This window comes from Poecilia latipinna, unplaced genomic scaffold (genome assembly GCF_001443285.1).
Source record: "Poecilia latipinna isolate Pla-1442-1.1 unplaced genomic scaffold, P_latipinna-1.0 Scaffold70, whole genome shotgun sequence".
In the NCBI taxonomy this organism is placed as follows: Eukaryota; Metazoa; Chordata; class Actinopteri; order Cyprinodontiformes; family Poeciliidae; genus Poecilia; species Poecilia latipinna.
Window position 1 is genome coordinate 590,862 of NW_015112686.1, and position 19,203 is coordinate 610,064.

The 19,203-nt window shown below is 39.2% G+C and overlaps 1 protein-coding gene across 2 annotated transcripts in view; it reads right to left on the bottom strand.

The window, feature by feature from the left end:
• The window catches only part of grm4 (glutamate receptor, metabotropic 4), a 180,188-nt gene extending 162,677 nt beyond the window's left edge, over positions 1-17,511 (bottom strand). The window contains exon 1 of one of the 2 annotated variants that reach the window (XM_015015064.1): positions 16,329-17,511. The gene's annotated coding sequence lies outside the window, so the exon portion shown is untranslated. The remainder of the gene's footprint in view (positions 1-16,328) is intronic. The other variant, XM_015015059.1, reaches the window with a different exon arrangement.
• Between the last annotated feature and the right edge of the window lie 1,692 nt (positions 17,512-19,203).

Here is a 19,203-nt window from a genome sequence, read left to right on the forward strand (position 1 = left end):
TTTTTTTTTTGAATGATGAAAATATATTTCCTGCAATCATGGGTACATGTTAGATGGATCTTATAAAACATGTCCTCATGTTCATTCCCACACCTTCCATCCCCTTATTCCCTCTTTTACTTAAAACATTCAGATTTTTTGGAAATATATAAGAAATCTTATGTTTTACAGCAGCATATTTTTTTAGATTCTAAGCTTCGGGCAGTGACAAATTTAAAACTGTCAAAATATATATTTGCTTTTCTTTTTAAAGAACAACTTTGATCTCTGCAGTCTCAGCACTTGTTGAGAGGAGAGTAATGACACCGCTAGAGCATGTGTGCCTTTAAATCACAATCAATGTCTACAATGCCAAGTTATTAAAAATTACAATGTTGTCATAGTTTTGTTCTCTCACCCTTGCAGTTTGGCAAATAAAGACAGATATCTTGCAATTAGTCTTGCAAGACACTTCACTTCATTATCCTTTTTTCTTATATTTGGTGTTTTTTCACAACACTGAAATCTTATTATAAAGTAAGTTTTATGTAAGCGAATGGTAATAAGAAGATTATTTGGTTTTCTTCTATTTATTAAACAAATCCCTTCATGGTGGCAATCCTGCAAAGCTGAAGTGCTAACATGTGTCTTTACACTTTACACATCCACAATATTGGTGATCAAAATGCTTCACAATATCAAGATAAAACATATTAAAGAAGGTATATAGATCCAAAAGTGCCACCACATTTTTAAGTATTACAAGCTTGTGTTAAAAGGTCTTGAGCTTTGATTTAAAAAGTTCATTTATAGATCGAACACCTAGTGAAAGCTGATTCCAGAGTCAAGAGTACTGCCAAAGGAGAGCCTTGGTCTCCAGAAGAGTCACTAAATCTTAACTCTCTGACCTGAAAGACCCGGTGCGACAAGAGTTCAATATCTATAAAACAATAGAAAAAGTCCATTCTGAATAAGTGATCACCTACATTTATACATTAAAATTATATGACTGCAATAAAAAACATATAACTTAAGAAGTGATTAAACATAAAATATTACTAAATGTATTCATTGGCATGTAAAGAAAGGTAATTATAGCATGATTTTATGGTTTTCAAGGAAGATGTCTGTTGGCTGAGAGGTTTTTTCATCAAATCAATCAGAAGTTTTGATGAAGGGTTTGAGCAAAAGTCTTTGTCGAGTTAATTGTCTGCAAAAAGTCCACATTATGAAGCTTGGTGTGCCTAAAATTGCATCCTCAAGAAAAGCCACGTAATGAATACACAGATGAGAGTTTTTAAGTATTGTTGGTGAGTATATTAAAATAAAAGGCAGAACAACCTCACAGTTGGAATTTTAATTAACTTTATTAATTTGCATTAAAAAAAAAACTTCCTTTTTTTTTTAAGTCTTCAGCTGTAATTTATTGTCTTACACAGCCGGCTGAGTTTCCACGTGGTCCTCTGGAGGCTGACTGCGCTGCTGTTATCTCTAAAAGAACCCTATGTGTCATTGCCCTTGTAGATGGGAGAAAAACAATAATGATTCACATCTGGGACAGACCGCAGATACTTACGAACAATGACAGAAAAGTAGAAAAACAAAGCAGAGGAGTGCCATCATATCCTCTCCTCAGGAACTCGGAGAGGAAGTGTCAATCTGTCAAACCCTGGATATAATCTTCTACAACGTGACGCATGGGGGCGATCACTGTACCCTGTCACCGGTAGTCCTTATCGTTGATTAGGGCTTTTCATCCTCCGTTGGGCTTAGCTTTGAGACGCCTGCTCTTTGTCTTGTGACATGCGTAATTTCCTCCTCGCAGTGCCCCATCTTGATAGTGAGCTAATAGAAACTCTCTGTAGATCTGCTCCTAATGAAGACGGATCCTCAGATGGGAGAGCGCTCTCATTTATATTACCAGCCCATCAACTTCTCTTAAAGGGATTAGACATCCTCTGCACAACAAGTGTGGAGAGGACAGAAAAGGGTGTCAAAATAGTTTCAAAACAGAGTTGTTTTTTTAACAACATTACATTGTAACTAGGTCATCTGTTTATAGTCAATAAAAATATGAGAAGACCATCAGCACAGGATGAACTGACTGTAAGCTAGTCTTGAATACTGACTGAGCTGATGGTGGGAGATCGGATTATTTTTCATCCAACTTTAAATACAATCTATCATTAATGTGCGCTTGCTTTTTCACAAGCTTTTTCATTCACGCTTCATGTTTGTGCAACAAGTAATTACTTATTCTGAACTGTGGAGACGTTAGCGGGCCGTGAGCATGCAGCAGCTCTGGTCGTCGCTCCAACGGTCGTCATTTTTTTGCGTATGCCCTCAGGTGACCAGTTTCTCCAAAATCTCTCTGTGTATTTGCTTATTGTGGGTGACCCTGCCTCTTCCGCCATAATTAATATAAATTGTGAAGTATTTGTTCTGTCCTTGAGCTGGTATGCTTTACTTTAAAAGAGAAATCCCTCCTGCATCCTTTCTTATATAATTTAGGTTTTCTTTCAGTGCATGCCCTTTATAGCGATTAACTAGTCAGTTGTTGGCTTCACTGAATGCATGTGGCATAAGTATGTCAAATAAGGAGGTTAATTGCAAAAGAAGCTCATCAGGCCTACCGGCATTACCATGTCTTAAAATCAGCTACCAGAGAGGTTTATTGTATTGAATTGTGAAGCTGTCTGATATTTTTTTCATCGACTAACAGGGAGGTAAAATCTGATATGAATCTCCTGTGATTTTGGCATCTTGTCTCTGGAGATTGTATATTTTTATGCATCTGACCTCCTTCAGCTTCCATTAGTCTCCAATAATCCTGTGTGTCCCACACAGTAGGCTCCAGGGAACAAGTGGCAGCGAGTTTGATTAATGAGATTTGTTAACTAATATTATCATTAATAATTCACCACAGCCTTTATACCAAGCTATTATGTGTGTGTGCGTGTGAATAGAGTGCTGCATTTTTTAGAAACTGGAGCATATTGTACTAGGTGATGTGCAGACTTTGGTGAAAATCTCCACTTTAAAAAAAAATTGAACCTTGAAAATAGTCTCTGCACAATGTCGGAAAGTGACATTTAAATCCAAACGATTTCCCTCCTGAGCAACTTCTCTCTGCTGTATTAAACACTTATCAACCATTCAGTTCAGGATGTTCCATCCATGCAATAAAAACATAGGGCAAGGCAAGTTCAGTTGTGCAGCAAATTTCAACAACAAGCAAGTGATTAAGTCATCATAAAATCATCAAAGTATTGAAAAGAAGACTAGAATGGGGTTTTAGCCTTGCTTTAAAGGAACTCATCATTTGAGCATCTTTGCAAAGACTTGAGTGACCTGGATGGTTGGTACAACAACAGATCTGTAATGTATAATGGTGTTGAGCCATACTTCTGTTTTCAAACCAACAGAAGTATTTTAAAGTCTGTTCTCTGAGGGAGCCACTGTAAGGACTTTAGGTGATGTGCTTTAGTTTTAGTAAGGAGATGAGCAGCAGCATCATTCTGGATCAGCTGCAGCTGTCTGACTCTCGTCTAAGAACATCAATACTTAACTCTTAAAGTGTTCAGCCACTTTTGGCTTTAACTCTCCTGATTGCTGTCTGAGTGTGTAACAGTACACTGAGCCAATAGTTAATAGAAGAGGCTTTAGCCCTCTTAAATAAATTGCCCAATGATATGGAGTCGGATACTGAGAGTGTTTAACTTCATTTAGACATTGATTGAAACACTTGAAACACTCATTTGTTTAGCTTCGTGCACGCCAGTCTTATTGTCTAGGAATATCAGAAAATCAGAAAATATGAACACTTTTTTCAGCTATATAAACTCCAGAAGAACCTACCATGTATTGTATTATACATCAGAATATAGGACCCTGTGAGTTCATCCATTGCATGTAAATGTAAAACTTCCAGCCCTCAGGCTATCGTATTACTAAAACATTTATCAAGTCTTTTTGTTTTTGTTTTTTTCCAACAGATATTTATAATTTTATGATATTTTTAATTCATTTAAATTGTTTTTAGTATGATAATTTTGTCCAGTTCATAAAACCTATTAAAATTTAAAAGTAATAACATGACTTTATTCCTATTATGATTCCTTGAACCTTTTAACACAAATCTGCACTGCAGAAGGTAAACAGGTGTCTATGCCACTGCTATGATAACCTTTTAATTCAAACAAAAACATTACATGGATCCTTGGCCAAATTTTTTTTTTTTAGTTTGCAGTGCCTTTTTGAAAAAAAGTTTTGTGTCGTTCTGCTTCTTCCTGTCACATTTCTGTAAGGCACCTGTAAACTCGGAGGAGCTCCACAAAGTCACCTTTCCCTTTTAAACATCTGTAAAAATGGATTTATTTAACTTTTGGTGGTCGAAATCTTTCACTTTCTTTGTACTTCTTACTGAGCTCCTCATCCAGCTCAGAAACCTTTTCATCTCATTGAACTCCACTGGATCCCCAAGGAACTGCTAGACTTCGATGTTTCAAGGTAAATCTCTACCTCCACCTGCCACAACAACTAAAAGCAGAATTAAAAGTCCTCTGTGCTGTTTTCCTGCTAAAAAAAATATTTGTCATTAAATTTCTGATCACTTCACTATGGGCATAAGATTTTAAACAAATAGTAAAGAAAGTATACAAAGAGAATATAGTAGTACAGCTGAAGTTTAAGTTTAAAAAATAAAACTTCAGACTTTTCCAAGTTGTATCTGAAAACAGAAACTTTATGTTTTTTTTTTTTTTTCATATGTCACACTTTATAAGTTTAGTGGCTGGAAAAGCTGTAATTTATTTTGAACCTTAAGGGCAAAAGCAGATGCCAAAATTTCCAGCAAGCATCTAAGCAATGCCATCTCATGCTGTCCAGAGTTCGACCGGTGAAGATCATCCCAAAATTAAACCCTGGGGTCGTTTACGAGGAATCCAACCCGGGCTGCATGTTTGCTTAAACCCTGGAAGCACACTGGCTTCAAAGAGCAATACATTTGCATTAACATTTCATACTGATTATCATTACTGCTTCCGTTTGTACAGACTGAAAGGCCACAGCCCAAGATGGAGAAATTACGCAAAAAGTAATCTTGAGCTGAATAGAAAATATTATCAAAAATTATTATATGACTTCCTGATGGAACTCCGGCAATGGCTTCCCTCCTCCTCGTAATTGAAAGAGCGCGGGGCAATGGCAGAAGTCACCGGCACATAATGCAACCGAGGAATGAATGTATAAAGTGTAATAGATCGTGAAAAGAGCAGTCTCATGACAGAGATGGAGCATTTCATTAGAAGGTCTGAATCGAGTCTAAATGGGTGGTTGCTGGCGCAGTGCTCAATGATGAAAGGCTGGCAGTAAAGAGTTCCCTCGCAGTACACCTGGAAGATGGCCTTTTGTTCACGCAGAGTCATTAATTACAAGTTTTTGGAGTCTGCGCCGCATAGGATAAGGTTTCAGTTAGTGCCCTAATATTTGTGGCTTATGTGCACCTTCACTTCACTTCACTTTCTGGTGGACAAATGCAAATGAGCAAATATCCATATGCAGGAGGGGGAGGAAGGCAGGAACTGTTCCACGATGTCCTACTAAATGCAGAAGGGTTTCGTAGAAATACATACGGGTCTTCAGAGTGTTTTTTGAAAAACCATGCATACAGAACGCACACAATACAAACTGAAACGCTTTCAATTTAAAATAAGAACACTCTGTACCAGTTATCTTGATATAAATTTTGTAAAAAAAAAAAAAAAAATTGTGTTTTCATCTTTAAACAGGCAAATATCTTTATATGTCAGCTGAAGCAGCAAAGCTTAATCTTGCGGAATGCCCTAATATATCAAATGCACTCTGTGCCATGTATTAATATTTCTCTACACGAGTATGACATCCACAGCAACAGCTCCGGGCTTTGTAACAGTACCGCCGAGTGTGCCTGTGTGTTTGCATCTGTGTGCATTTTGCTGTGTGCATGCCTCAGCGTCATCCTGCCAAGTTATGAAGCAGCTGGGGTCTGGAACAGTGTTTGTATTGACTGAGGAGAGTCTACAGTGACCCTATTACAGCCAGGTTGTAAACAAAGAAAGAACATGGTCTGTAAGCGAGGTAACGACAAATACGGTCCACAGCAGCAGATTGCATATTCTGACCGCTTCTCCTCTTCTTCCCACAGCAAATCTGTAGGCAATAGAAGTCTGGCTTTAGAACAATGTGTTTTTTATGACTATGGACGACGTCCTGTAAATTAAGCAAGATTGTTTTTCTTCACTGTAGAAAAACAAAAACCAGAATTTGTAGATAACCAACACTATCTAAAAAGGGAAATATTTTAATAATGAGCCTCAGTAATAATTACTTGCACATGCAAGTAATTATTAACCAGTTAACTTGGTGCCAGTTAACCAAGGCCAGGATGAAATTCTCAGAGTTTAATTAAAGTTCACAGTTTTAATCCAAAGTGTATAAAATGAATAAGCAAATTTTACTTAAAACAGTAAATCAACAAGTCATGGTTCTGCTGCTAAAATAATATTTTGATTATTACATCTTTATTAATATCGCTCATTACGTTCATTTGTTGTTTTGGTTTTGATACAGCTAATTTTAGCTAGCATTTTTTTTTTTTTTTTTTTTTTTTTTTTGGAAATGTCTATGCCTGATTAGTTAGGCCATCTGCTCAGGCAGAACCTGTAGTGAGCCCTTTCAGAAACATGCCATGTGTGGCCTGCCAGCTGTAGTTTTAAAACAGTTTTAACTTAGTTGGATCTATTGTCAAACAAGATCTGTCACGATCTAAAAGTATTTACACTGTCAATGCGCCCTGCGGTCGACCCATCATGGAGAAGTTTGTTTTCATAATAAACATTTCGAACTGTACAAGATCCTACATGTTGATGGGAAGCACAAATGCATAACTCCATCTTTCCTCTCGTTTACTGTACACAGGTAGGCACATAAATTTGCTATATTTTTTTCTCAGAAAATAGTATTCAAATCCATCTAGAAGAATGCTACTGAATTTATCTGCATTTGTTATCACCTTTAAATCATAATCTGTTTTAAAGTTACAATAAAATACAAAAAGAACAAAGGAATAAAAAACACCCTCCTGGCAGCATTCCTTTTAGCACATGCATAAGTGAGCTGAAGGTACGCACCGTACCTCTGGGACAGATTGTGGAGTAACAACGATCGCTGGCGTTTTAGTTTCCCCACCCCGACTATTTCTATGGGGACAGGACCAAGTCGCTCCATGCCGCCGGAGAATGAGATTACTGTGACGTTTGCCTAGTATCGGTGTAAATTCCATAGCAATAGCAGATATGTGTACTTTATGTGAAGTCCTTGAATTGGAACGGTCATGCCGTGAAGCTTTACTTCAAGTCCATAATGTCTCGGTAGCCTGGCTTCGCTGGCGACCACATCCTGTGTTTCAGAGGCGGATTAAAATGATGCTGGAACTTCCATAAAGCCGAGTATCTCTGCAAAGCAGATCCTATATTCTAAAGGAGGTATTAGGAAGTTAGTGTGCCTATTATTTAAAAGCAAAGGGGCTTTGGATGAAAAAACAAAAAAAGATTACACATATAGCTGAAACCAGAATCAAACATATGCGGAATAATAAGACATGTCCCCCCCAACCCCCCTCTATATGTTGTGTGAATCAGACCCAACCTCTCCTGTTTCAGAGAAATAATATGTCAGTAATTATTTATTAATGGATTACTATCTCTCCAAATTATGATGTCATTGCCTTTCAAACTCCTGCTATAATTGGCATGTTTGAATTAATCAGAAGCACATTTTGGATTGTATCTAAAGGTCATACCTACAACACACTGCTTTCTTGTTTGACATAGGAAAGCCAAGATATCAGGAAGAGAATTGCTGTCCATCCTCTAGTCCATCTGTTCAAACTATGATGCAAGTATAGACATAATTGGACGTTCCTGTTGGAACTTTGGACGCTCCATAGATCCAACTGCTAACGATGGAGATGGCAGCATCATGTTGTGGGACTGTTTCACTGCAGGAGGAACTGATACACTTCATGAAATACATGACATCCAAATGGATGATAACCCTCAGCATACAGCCAAAGCAGTGGTTACAAATCGGCTAACTGCAACAAAGTCGATGTTTTGGTGCGGCCATTATAAATCCACGACCTCAGGCCGACAGAGAATTTGTGGGCAGATATAAAGATGCACAAAGGAGTCTACAAACCTAACTCAGAAACATCAGTTGTGTCAGGAGGAATGGCTCAGAACTCCAGCAGACTATTGTGAGAAGCTGATGAAAGAAAACCCAAAGAATTTGACCCAGAATATACAGTTCATGGGCAGCGCTACCAAAAACTGATGAAACGTAAACTTCTGACTTAGAAGACATCACTGACATTTTCTATTTCTCATTATTTTGGCATTTAGCAAATAGCAATAATTTTTGGTGATTCTAACTAACCTAAAACAAGAGAAGTTTGGTCTGATTAAACATCAGACAGATACGTGTTGTTTTATTCAGTGTGCGAGTTTCAACTGTATATATTCTACTCTCCATATTGTTTGTGGGACGTTTTAAGCAGTAAGATTTCTATTAAACAAGCTCTTTTTTTATCTATTGTAATTTAAGTTGCCTTTTTGTCTTTCATTGGCTCATATTTCTGACAGCTGCATGAAGGTGCCGTTGCTCTGACAAACATATTCGACAAATTGGTTGTCCTGCATACAATAAACTTCTTCTCAGTATTTCGGATCATCTCAGTGATGAGTAATGCTGACAGTCACGCCCATTTTGGCTGAATCAGACGTTTGTCCCTTTAATCCTGCATGTCGGCCTCTGCAAAGAGTAAATTTGTTTTGTTTGTGTTAAGTCTAATGAAATTAAGAGCTGCTCCCACCCTTTCTAGAGTTAATCTGGCAATTTTACCATGTCTTGTCCTTCCTGCCACATTAGTAAGCAGAAAGAGTTTGTGGAAATCAACCACTGCAACAATTGTGTTTGGTCATAACGGCTTGTGTAGACGCCATTTACACAACTCTGTGAGCTATGAGGGAAATCGAGTTTTTTTATTTTGACAGTGATCCTTTGGGGAGCTCTGCAGGTCGTTTATTCTTATATGTATATACGCAAACGCACTCGGTTGTCTGCATCCCGTTTGGTTAGCCGTCTGCTTGTGAATAATTTGCCACTTACAGGTATCAGACAAGAGAGCTAGAGGGGCTGGACATGTCATCCCTCATTGTTGGCTGCGCATTAGTAATCAGGACCTGATGTAAATAGAGACATCTCATTACGAGTGAGTGAAAAGTGTGGTATTGAGGAAGGGCAGGGGCAATGACAAGGATTCTCAGAGTAATGGGCTCTAAAAGATCAGCACACCATTAAGTGGACCTGCGAAGCACATAGTAGCCCTTCAGGCCCATTATGGAGCAAAACACTGGCAAGCTAGACAAGTACAGCCTCTAATGGCAGGCTCCCTTTACAATTTAATGTTGTTAAACGCAGCTCTGTGGATGTTGTTGAGACGCGTAATATGACTGCTGGATTGAACTATTGACAGCCACTGTGCAAGATGCTGAATAAATCACTGGGCTGCTTTCGTAGCGCCGATGTTCTACTTGAGCTAATTTGCACAAGAGAATCAACAGCAGTCTGTTTTGCATTGGAATAAGGTCGCCGCATTTTCTTATACTTCCTGTCTCACTTTATTTAATTGGTGAGCTGAGGATTCAGTTCTAATTAATCATGTGCAGAGTTAGCTGTCAATTATTCCTGCAAGAGTCTGAATGAAGTAAAGGAGACTTGTGTAAGATTTCTTGCCAAAGATGCTAAAAAAATCAACTAAAAATGAAAAAAAAAATGCAGTCCTCTTCCTTATCCTGATAAACATTTAATATATTTTTTTTTGGTAGCTTTTCCTTTGGAGCTCATCTGAAATTGTAATGAACGCCAGGAATAGTGCACAGTGAGATGGGTGGCTGTTGACTGCGGGATTTAGGAACTTAAATGAGCCTTCCCACTGCTGCTGGCGAGAGATTTTTGCCAGGCACGGCTGTGCAGAACAAGAACTAATCTGGAGTGGTCTGTTGCAGCTAAAAAGAACTGGCCCTGAAGTCATGCGTTACAGTGGGAAGTCTGGATTACTCCCCCTCTCATTCCTGCAATTTTCTGCAACGGGCCCGCAATACAGAGAGCATTTGCGCTTCATTTTAATCACCTCTGCTGTTCCGTGCAGCCATAACTGTAAATGATAAAGTCAAAATTTACAGTCACACGCAATAATATCTGCTTGATTACAAAAATACTGTCTTTTTGTGGCAGTTGTGGAAGGTTTATGGGCTACACGCCTTTAAATCTAAAGATAGGCTCATCCATTTTAATGAGCAGCAGGCAGGTCTTAACATTGACAAAGAAAGTGGGAAAATGCCTCAACTCATGCATTTGGAATATCAATGAAAAATGCAGAAGAGAGGCTTCCCTCATGAAACACAAGACTTGTGTTCCTTTTTTAGAACACAAACTGCAGGAATGGGGAAAAAGCGAGTTCCTCACATACAAAGGTCATTTCTCCCAGTGTTTTAGAAACTTCATCGTTTTCCCCTTTGGCACGTCTCAACATATGAAACAAAGCAGTTATTCAGTACAGATTTCTTTTTCTGTTTTCGTTTAATTTAACCCCACTTGTTTATGTTTTTTCAAATCAAACAAATTTACTATTTGACAAAGAAAATCAGACAAACCTGCAGTTTTCACAGTACGAGTTCCTTCATTGAGAGGAAAAAGCTTATTTGAAAGAGCTGGTCGTTTTTGCAGAATTGTATGTCCGCTATATTTAATATTTGTTTTAACTTTAATTGCCTGTTTAAGTTCACGTTATTACACGTCAAAGCAATTAACATCTATAAAACATTGTTTTTGTGTCTGGAGCCATTCACACTTGCTGGTGTGGTTCGGCTCACGGTCCTGCAGGATAACTCTGGTGCTTCAGAGCTTCAGGTCACCAACTGATGGCTGGGCATTCGCCTGCGGGATTTTCTGCTGTCATCTAAAAGTCATTGTTCAATCAATTTTAGCAGATCTTCAAACCACCCTGTTACCACCATACTACAACCATCACTTTTCCTTTAATGCTGTGTAAGTTTTTCTCCAAAAGCTTCTAATTCTGTCTCGTCAGTATTTTCTAGCAAACGTGTTTTTGGACAGCAGTGTTTGTTTCACATAGCCCTCATATTTAAGTGCTTTCTTCACTCTAATAGTACTGATAATTATTAGGTTTAAATGTGGGGACTAAAAATGAAATTGAAACAAAAAAAAAAATAAGTGTGGTTAATCACAGTTGATTCATGGTGTAACAAAGAGGGCCAAAACTACTTCATGTAGGGCAACAAAAAGACGCCACACATGGAAGAGCCACATGATTTTAGCTTTTATAATGACTGATCACCCCGGAGGTCCAGGTGTGAAAATAACTGAAAGACATTCTAAATCAAATAACCATCAAATATGTTCGAACCAGGGGAGTTTTAACAAGCTGGAATTGAAAAATAGCAGGGTAGCTTCATCACATCCCAGCACAATGGGTTACTAAATTAACAGTTTACTCATGCCGACTGTTGAATCCAGGCTGGAAAAAAACTATTGAATTTATCTATGCTGCTGACGCCAAACCAAGACTGCAACTGTCCTTCTTCCACCAGAGTGATGCCATGGCTTTTATCCGAGACAAAGTCGGACATAAATTTCGTTATTAAAAATGGCCGGATCGATTAGAGAACCAGACATTAAATGTTTGCATATGGAAAACGAGGTTTGCATTTGTCAAATTCTTTATTTAAGCTCTTTAAGCCATGACCAAGCACTTATTTTTGTAATTATTAACAGTCAAGATGCCTAATTACTTTATTATTAGCATACACTATCAGTAATATCCGTTCAGGCATAATCACTGCGTTCTGAAGCAAATGTTTTTTACCACAGTTTGGTTTGCATTGGCTGACATCCAAGACACATACAGATGGCCTTCATTGCTGCCATTTTGAAATAGCTGTTTGAAAAATCTGTTGGAAAAACACAGGCTTCCACAATTCAGTTATACGTCCAAAAGCAGTCGGCTAATGTGTTGCATCACATGCGTCACTCCCAAGGTCTGGGGACCACATGGGGCCCGCTCTGACTATTTACGTGGACCTCTAAACTCTAGAGAGACGCATAAATAGAGCTTTCAAGACAACAGTTGTGTAAAACTGTAGCTTTTTAAATACTTAGTAACCAACCGGGGCCTTTTCTACACCCAGAGCAACTATTAAAGCTTAAAACAAATAATATGTTAATCATTCAGATTAAAGCAGTTTTTTTTAATCATCAATGTGGAAAGAAGTTCTAATCGAATGCAGAGAAAGCCACTTATTCAAAAAATTTTTTGTTTGCTAATGAGTAGTTCTTGCAAAACGTTCTGCCACAACCGACCCTTTGAGGAAATCCATGCTGCTGATTTGGCCCAAAATGAAAATGAGTTTCACACTCTGTGTTAAATAAACACTGAACTGATATAAAAGGGTAAGAAACAATAAAGTGAAATCAGAACTTTATGCGAATGTGACACTTTGGGTAGCTTTAATTTCCAGGTGGAAAACATGCTGATAACCAAATAACCAACTGTAGAAAAATGGTATTTATGTTGATGTGGAAATTGTTTTGATGACAGAAGTCAGTAAGATTTGAGTATTCATACCACAAAAACCATTTGATATTTCTGCAAACCACACCATTCTTTTACAATATTGATTTTTCAAATAAAAAAAAATAGAAAAATGGTATACAAATTATCATTTTTCCTAACAATTCAAAATGGTGTTCTATTTTGTATTGGTTTATGATGCGGAATCCCATAAAAATGCTTCAAGGTTAGTAGTTGAATGTGATAATATATGACTTTTATGCCATTCTTCTGCAAGGCATTTGTTAGTATGCAGGTGTTCAGATACTAACATGTTACCCTTTAGACCTGAAAGGTTTTCACTGGGTAAAAAATATATAATTTAAAAAAGATAGTTTGGACTGGACATCAGTAACAGACTTTATTTAGTGAACACCAGCTCATCTTTATTCTTACATTTTTCACAAAAGATACAAATCTTTGTCCAAGACAACATCAGCTATTGAATGCATTTCCCCGACAGCCAATGATAAACTGACATTTAAACTGTGCTGGGTTATTTGCATCTCTGGATTCTAGAAACATAAAATGAGAATATTTTATCTTTGCAAGCTCGCAGGGTTATTTAAAAATCTATTTTTGATACGGACGCTCTACGCTCTTGGCCCACTGGAATAAATTCTCCACGTTAAAACTGAAAACATAAGCTTGCACTTAAAATGTGAATCGAATCCAGTTTTGCCGAGGAGAACATGCGTAAGCAAAACAGTTGATCAAACGCAGATTGATTTGACAACTTGTCATGTGTGTCTTCTTTATGAAAAAAGCCCCGCTGGGTAGGATGAATTATTTGTTTCTTTCATTGTGCAATAAATCTTGTAAATTAACCAGAGTGCCAATGGATGTCATCTCTGATTAGTGTCAATTGGCCCTCTAATGAAGACGCTCAACCTGTAGGCGTGTTGAAGCTCTGACTCTTTGATGAGGTTACAAACAGCATGGATGTTTCACTCAGGAGAATTTAGACTTGATTAAAAATAAAACATGAGAATGGTGGGTTTCTGTGTGCAAATGCTTACATAAGTCATTCAAAAGCTAGAAATGAATCACGTATTAAACAACAACAGCAAAAAAAAAAAGCCGTTTAAAAGTATCCCAGAGAGAATTATTTGGCAATTTTAGAAAATGATGTGTTGAATTGGTGAGGATTGGCTCCGCTGTGGCTTTTTGGACATCATCGCGCCGCGGTCAGCACAGCAAAGCCACACAGGCATCCCACTGACGAACAGATGGGCAGCAGGAGAGGAATGCAGAGGAGGTGATCCAGAATGTGCACACACCATGATGGTGAGTCAGTGATAAAGAACAGCAGATGAATGGATTTCTAAAACTCCTCCAACAAACTGAGAAAGCGGCTGTCTGCCTCTCCCTCGTCGTCTGTCGCTCTCATTTCCACTGCTGGATGCCTGTGAATTTCGACACTGACGTATGTGCTGGCTTTCTGCGCGGCGTGAAAGGGAAGGGGAAGAGATGCCGACGAGGAGAATAATTTATCGTGCCCCGTTCCTATAATGTCACACTAACTCACAGCGGCATGGAAAATAAATCATAAAAGATGGAGGAAGTGACAGTAAATATATCCTGGATGATTTTTCTGGGTATAAAGGGGGCATAATCAGGTCTGGAACAGAATACAGACCTGGTAAAAGTCTGTCTTCAAAAGCAAGTTGCATTTTGAACTCTGCTGGATCTTCGGCGAGCTTCGGTTCAGAACAGTCTGTGAATCACTGATTGTTCTTTTGCAAATTGGATCTCAGATCGCAGCAGATCCGTACAGACCAACTTTATTCATGACCTCAGCCCACACTCTGCCAACTGAAACACTACATGGACTTTTGATTCTGAGCTGTTTCTTTGTGTTTGGTGCACAGCTTTAGACAGGGAGTGCAGCGAAAGACAGGCCAACAAAAGGTCATGTCTGCAAATAAGCAAATCATGCCTGTTGGGAAATTAGAAAAGGCTTTTGATGGCTGTAAGTTCTCCTTTTCAAATACGGGGTCAGAAGTCCGTGTAGACAGGGCACTTACAAAATCTGGATGTAATCTTTAAAGAGAGTTTATCTGCCAAGTTATTCAGTACTAGATGGAAGTCATGAACTTATAATGACTTGCAAAACTATTTATGCCATTTGCAGTTCAACACATTTTGTTGTACCACAACCATCAACAAGATTTAATGCAATAGACCAATAAAAAGAAGTATGTCTGAAGTCAAAAGGTATTTATATTCATTTTTACTTAGCCCCATCAATCAACACACCATGCCAGGCATAAAGTTGTGCAGGTATTTAAAACAGGGTCAAGTTATAATCAATATCCTAAGGAAGAATCTGCTGAAAGGACAAACTCCACAAATCAAGGCATTATGGAAAAGTGCTGTAAGAAGCCAAGTTTAATGTTTGTCACAGGAGTGTAGGCGGGTGGTGTGGTCAAACGAGTCCAAATCTGAAAATCTTTGATCTACATACAAAGTACTATGTGAACACACCAGCACCACAATGAAACTTGATTTTGGCAGCATTATGCCGTAGGGATGTTTTCAAAGAGCAGAGGGAGAGAAGGTCAGCAGAGTCCATTGGAAGATGGATGAGGCTAAAAAAGAAAGTAATCATGAAAAAAAAATAGATCTGCTCAAAACTACAAAAGACTGACAACCCTATAAAAAAAAGCCTGAGCTAAAATGGAATGCTTAGACCAAATCATTTTCAGGTATTAAGATGGTCCAGTAAAAGTCCAGACAGAAAGCAAATTGGGTATCTGTGGTAGTGGTTTTAATCATTGACTTAGATTAGATTACCTTGTCTTATTTCATTTAGATGCACCTAGAATTAAAGGTGTTTGATAATAGATTCCTATGCAAATCCAGAGTTAACAAGAACATGTTCTCACATCATCTGGACATGCCTGCAGAGAGGGATGTTTTCTTTAAGGCATCATGTTTCACAGTCTAAGAGCTGCAAAAATGTGAACAGCAATTAATGCATTCTCAGAAAGATAGTGAGCTGAGGCATCATCAGGCATCTTGCCATATTTGCAAGTAAAAGCAATGCGAAAATTGGAAAACACGCAAACACATATTTGACAGCAAAAGAAAGAACCTGAATTAGATCCACAGACTCCTCAGTCACTCATCTGAGGAGCAGGAGAAAGCCAAAAGAAGCGGGAATTAAAAAAAAAAAAAAAAAAGGGGGGGGGGGGGGGAGGGGGATCTCAGAGGGGGCTCAAGCTTAAGAAGGGGTTCATTGTGCAGTCAACAGCCCCATCGGTCCCCCAAGAAACGTCATTCCTCATAAGCCTTTCAGCAAAGGTGATTCATCTGTTGAGTGTGATCAGAGAGGCAACATACACACTTGAATATTTATTCACACTGAAAGGCGCTTTTTTTTCCTTTTTTTTCCAAGTCCCAACATTTATTCTTGGATTAGTCACAAGAAGCCCATACAAGACCGTGTGCATGGCATCACTCGCAGGTTTCACTCGTTTAAGGTGATCCTGCTTATAAAAGCTAACCAGGGCAGCACTCTCCCCAGACAAGGAGCCACAATTGTGTAGCTCAGTAATGTTTGACTGCAATACCACTGCCGAACCCTCCTGATGAAGAAAGAAGAGAAGTCTCTTACCTTTCAGCACCTCTTGGTTGAAGTGAGCTGAAAGTAGAGAAGAAAGAAGTTCTGCGTTCTGTGCCCCTTTCCCGCTTGGTTCCCCCTCTTCCTCCTGCGTCTTTGCCAGCCAGTTCCAGTCAGCAGCTCTGGACTCCCCCGCTGTTTGGATGTTGCATCGTGAACCCCCACAGATTACGATAGGGAAAACAACAGAAAGAGAGGTGGGAAGTGGAAAGAGAAATGCGATTTTCTCTCCCTCTCTCTACACACAATCTGATGCCTGCAAGTATCTCTCCGGATTAGATGTTTGAGAAGATCTTCTGATTCTCCGTCAACTCTGCCGCTCAGACGCTGTCCACCAGCGAGTGGTGCTGAATGAGACTCCGGGGCTTGACTGCGGTGGTTTCCTACTTTTCTTCCTCTCCAGCTTCTTCTGTTTGACTGCACAGATCTTCCCTCCCTCCGCGCAACAGTGGCTGTACTTCCTTACGAACTACAGACTTTGCAGGACGCTGACGCTAATGCAAATGTACAGTAAATAAAAAAATACCAAAATGTAAAACTGACTGAATGAGTTACGTTGAAATCAGTTGGGTTTTAAAGCCGGATCAATAAGTGCTCGTCTAATGAATATTTGAGTGGGCTTAAACAAAAAGAGATGGGGAGAGGGAGGAGGGGTTGCCTGGCTATAAAACTGGTTTTACGCAAATGAAAAGTCATTCCAAGCTTGGTCATAAAGCCAAGGGGATAAAGACGCACACAGGTCTTACAGAATGCACACCTCCCGTGAGATCTTGCACAGATCGGAGAAGTTGGTGGGGTTTAGGTGTAAAACAGATCACGCGATCTCGTAAATCTGCCCCGCACCGCCTTAGCTGGATTTCAGCTGCTGTTGCGTGTGCGGTGCGCATTTGGATTTTACACACAGAGGCGCTGCTCAAAGAAAACAAATCAGTAACGTAACGCATCTTCGCCTTCCGAGCTTATCGGTAGTTGTATCTTATAACTCGCTCTTTCGTCATTTCAGTTCTATTACCCGAGATTTAGAGACTCGATGGGCTCGATAGATCCTACAGAGATGGGCTCCTCCTCAAGTTCGAGGAGTTGAGGCTTCAGTGCACACTACAACACACAAGTACTGAAATTTACTCTTAAGGCGCCGACTAGCGCATCTTGAGCTCCAGTGCCGCCCCTCCACGATGCTTTACATCTGAATCTCTGTGTTGCCCTGCGGCAGACTGGCGACCTGTACAGGGTGCACCCCGCCTCTCGCCCGGAACGTTAGCTGGAGATCGGCACCAGCACCTCCCGACCCCACTAAGGGACAAGGGTGTAAAGAAAATGGATTTCATTGATGGATGGATAATTTAGTTTTCTTCTTCCTTTTTTTCCCAGTTCTGAAACCGCATCAAGGTGCTGCACAGACGCTTCGCTCCCTTTCATGTAGCGCTCGGCGATTAGTGATTATCCAGGATCCTCCCGAGAGTCATTCCCACTTGTTCCACTGGAATCGCTTTTCTTTATATGTTTATCATTACTGCGCTGATTGCACTTATTGATTCGCCAGTCTAATCAGTTGCACCGGTGGCTCTCCCAGTAATGAACCGAGCCGAACCAGCTGGTTTCATTTCAAGCTGCACTTTAAAATGAGCTCTCCGATGTGGCCCCCAGGACATCCTCGACAACAAGCAAAGCACCACAAAGTTCCCCCTAAGCTGAAATGTGTGTCACAGGAGAATATTGTGGGGGTTTTGCCAATGGATGTTTTTGCTTTAAAAAATGAGCAATGTTGGACTTTTTGTTTAACTTGTATTTATGTTTGAATTTAGCTTGTGAGCGTGACTCCACATCCTCTTGGGGAATTTTGGGAGGATATTTAAATAATTGCATTTTCTGTTCAAGATTTATTTTTGTAGTGCAGATTCACAAATCTCAAAGCCTGTGCTTTACAAGCCAAATGGATGCAATTTCTATCCAGATATGTATAAAGTAATATTACACTTCTAGTTCTAAAACAAAGAGGTCAAACTGAATTATTTTACCATCTTAACAGATTTTGAAAAGGCTCAGAGAACAACAACAAAAGAACAATAGATGTAGTAGTTTCAATATTGCTGGAAGACAAAAAGACTGTTGATGCCATGCTGAAGTGTATCTGAGGGATCCTTCAGGGCCCTTGTGTGGTAGTGTGTCTGCGTCCCACTACCCCAGAACCATTAGAGCCTTATACAGAGACTGGTGCATCTGACAAACCAGTAAGACTTGTACTCTTCATCTTTAAAATGTTGCCTGATTAAAGCGTTTCCTGTCAAAACGGGACAAATGACATATGTGGATTAATTCGAGGCGGGTGTATTACTGCAACTATCTCCCTTTAAAAAAAAAAAACACTCCAAGAGAATTTTAAAAAGCATACCCGTTAAACACACACATACACACACACACACACACGCGCGCACATACACACGCATACTCACAAAATACAGATGTTAAACATTATGCCATTGGTCTATAAAACACAAAATGATCTTTAGCCAAAATACATTTCAGAGTTGCTTGTCAAGTATGAGCCATATGGGCCCCTCAGGTGCTTAGACACTTGTTTACTCAATGATCTCAGAACTACACAGTTGAGGCAGCGTTCAGCTCAGGAGCCAACTCTCTGAAAACGTCAGTTGTTTAAAGACATTTCTGGCACTCAGACTGATGAACATTTGCTACAAAACAAACATATGATCCTCTAGCCCTTTTGTGAAAGTATTCCATGGGGAGAAGTGAACATTTTGGATTGTTGGCTTCCTGTATTTGGCTAAAACACAGCTATTAAAAAGAAACATCAAAGCAACATTCAAACATGATGTTGGTATTATGGTGATGCTTTCTTCTTCTTCTT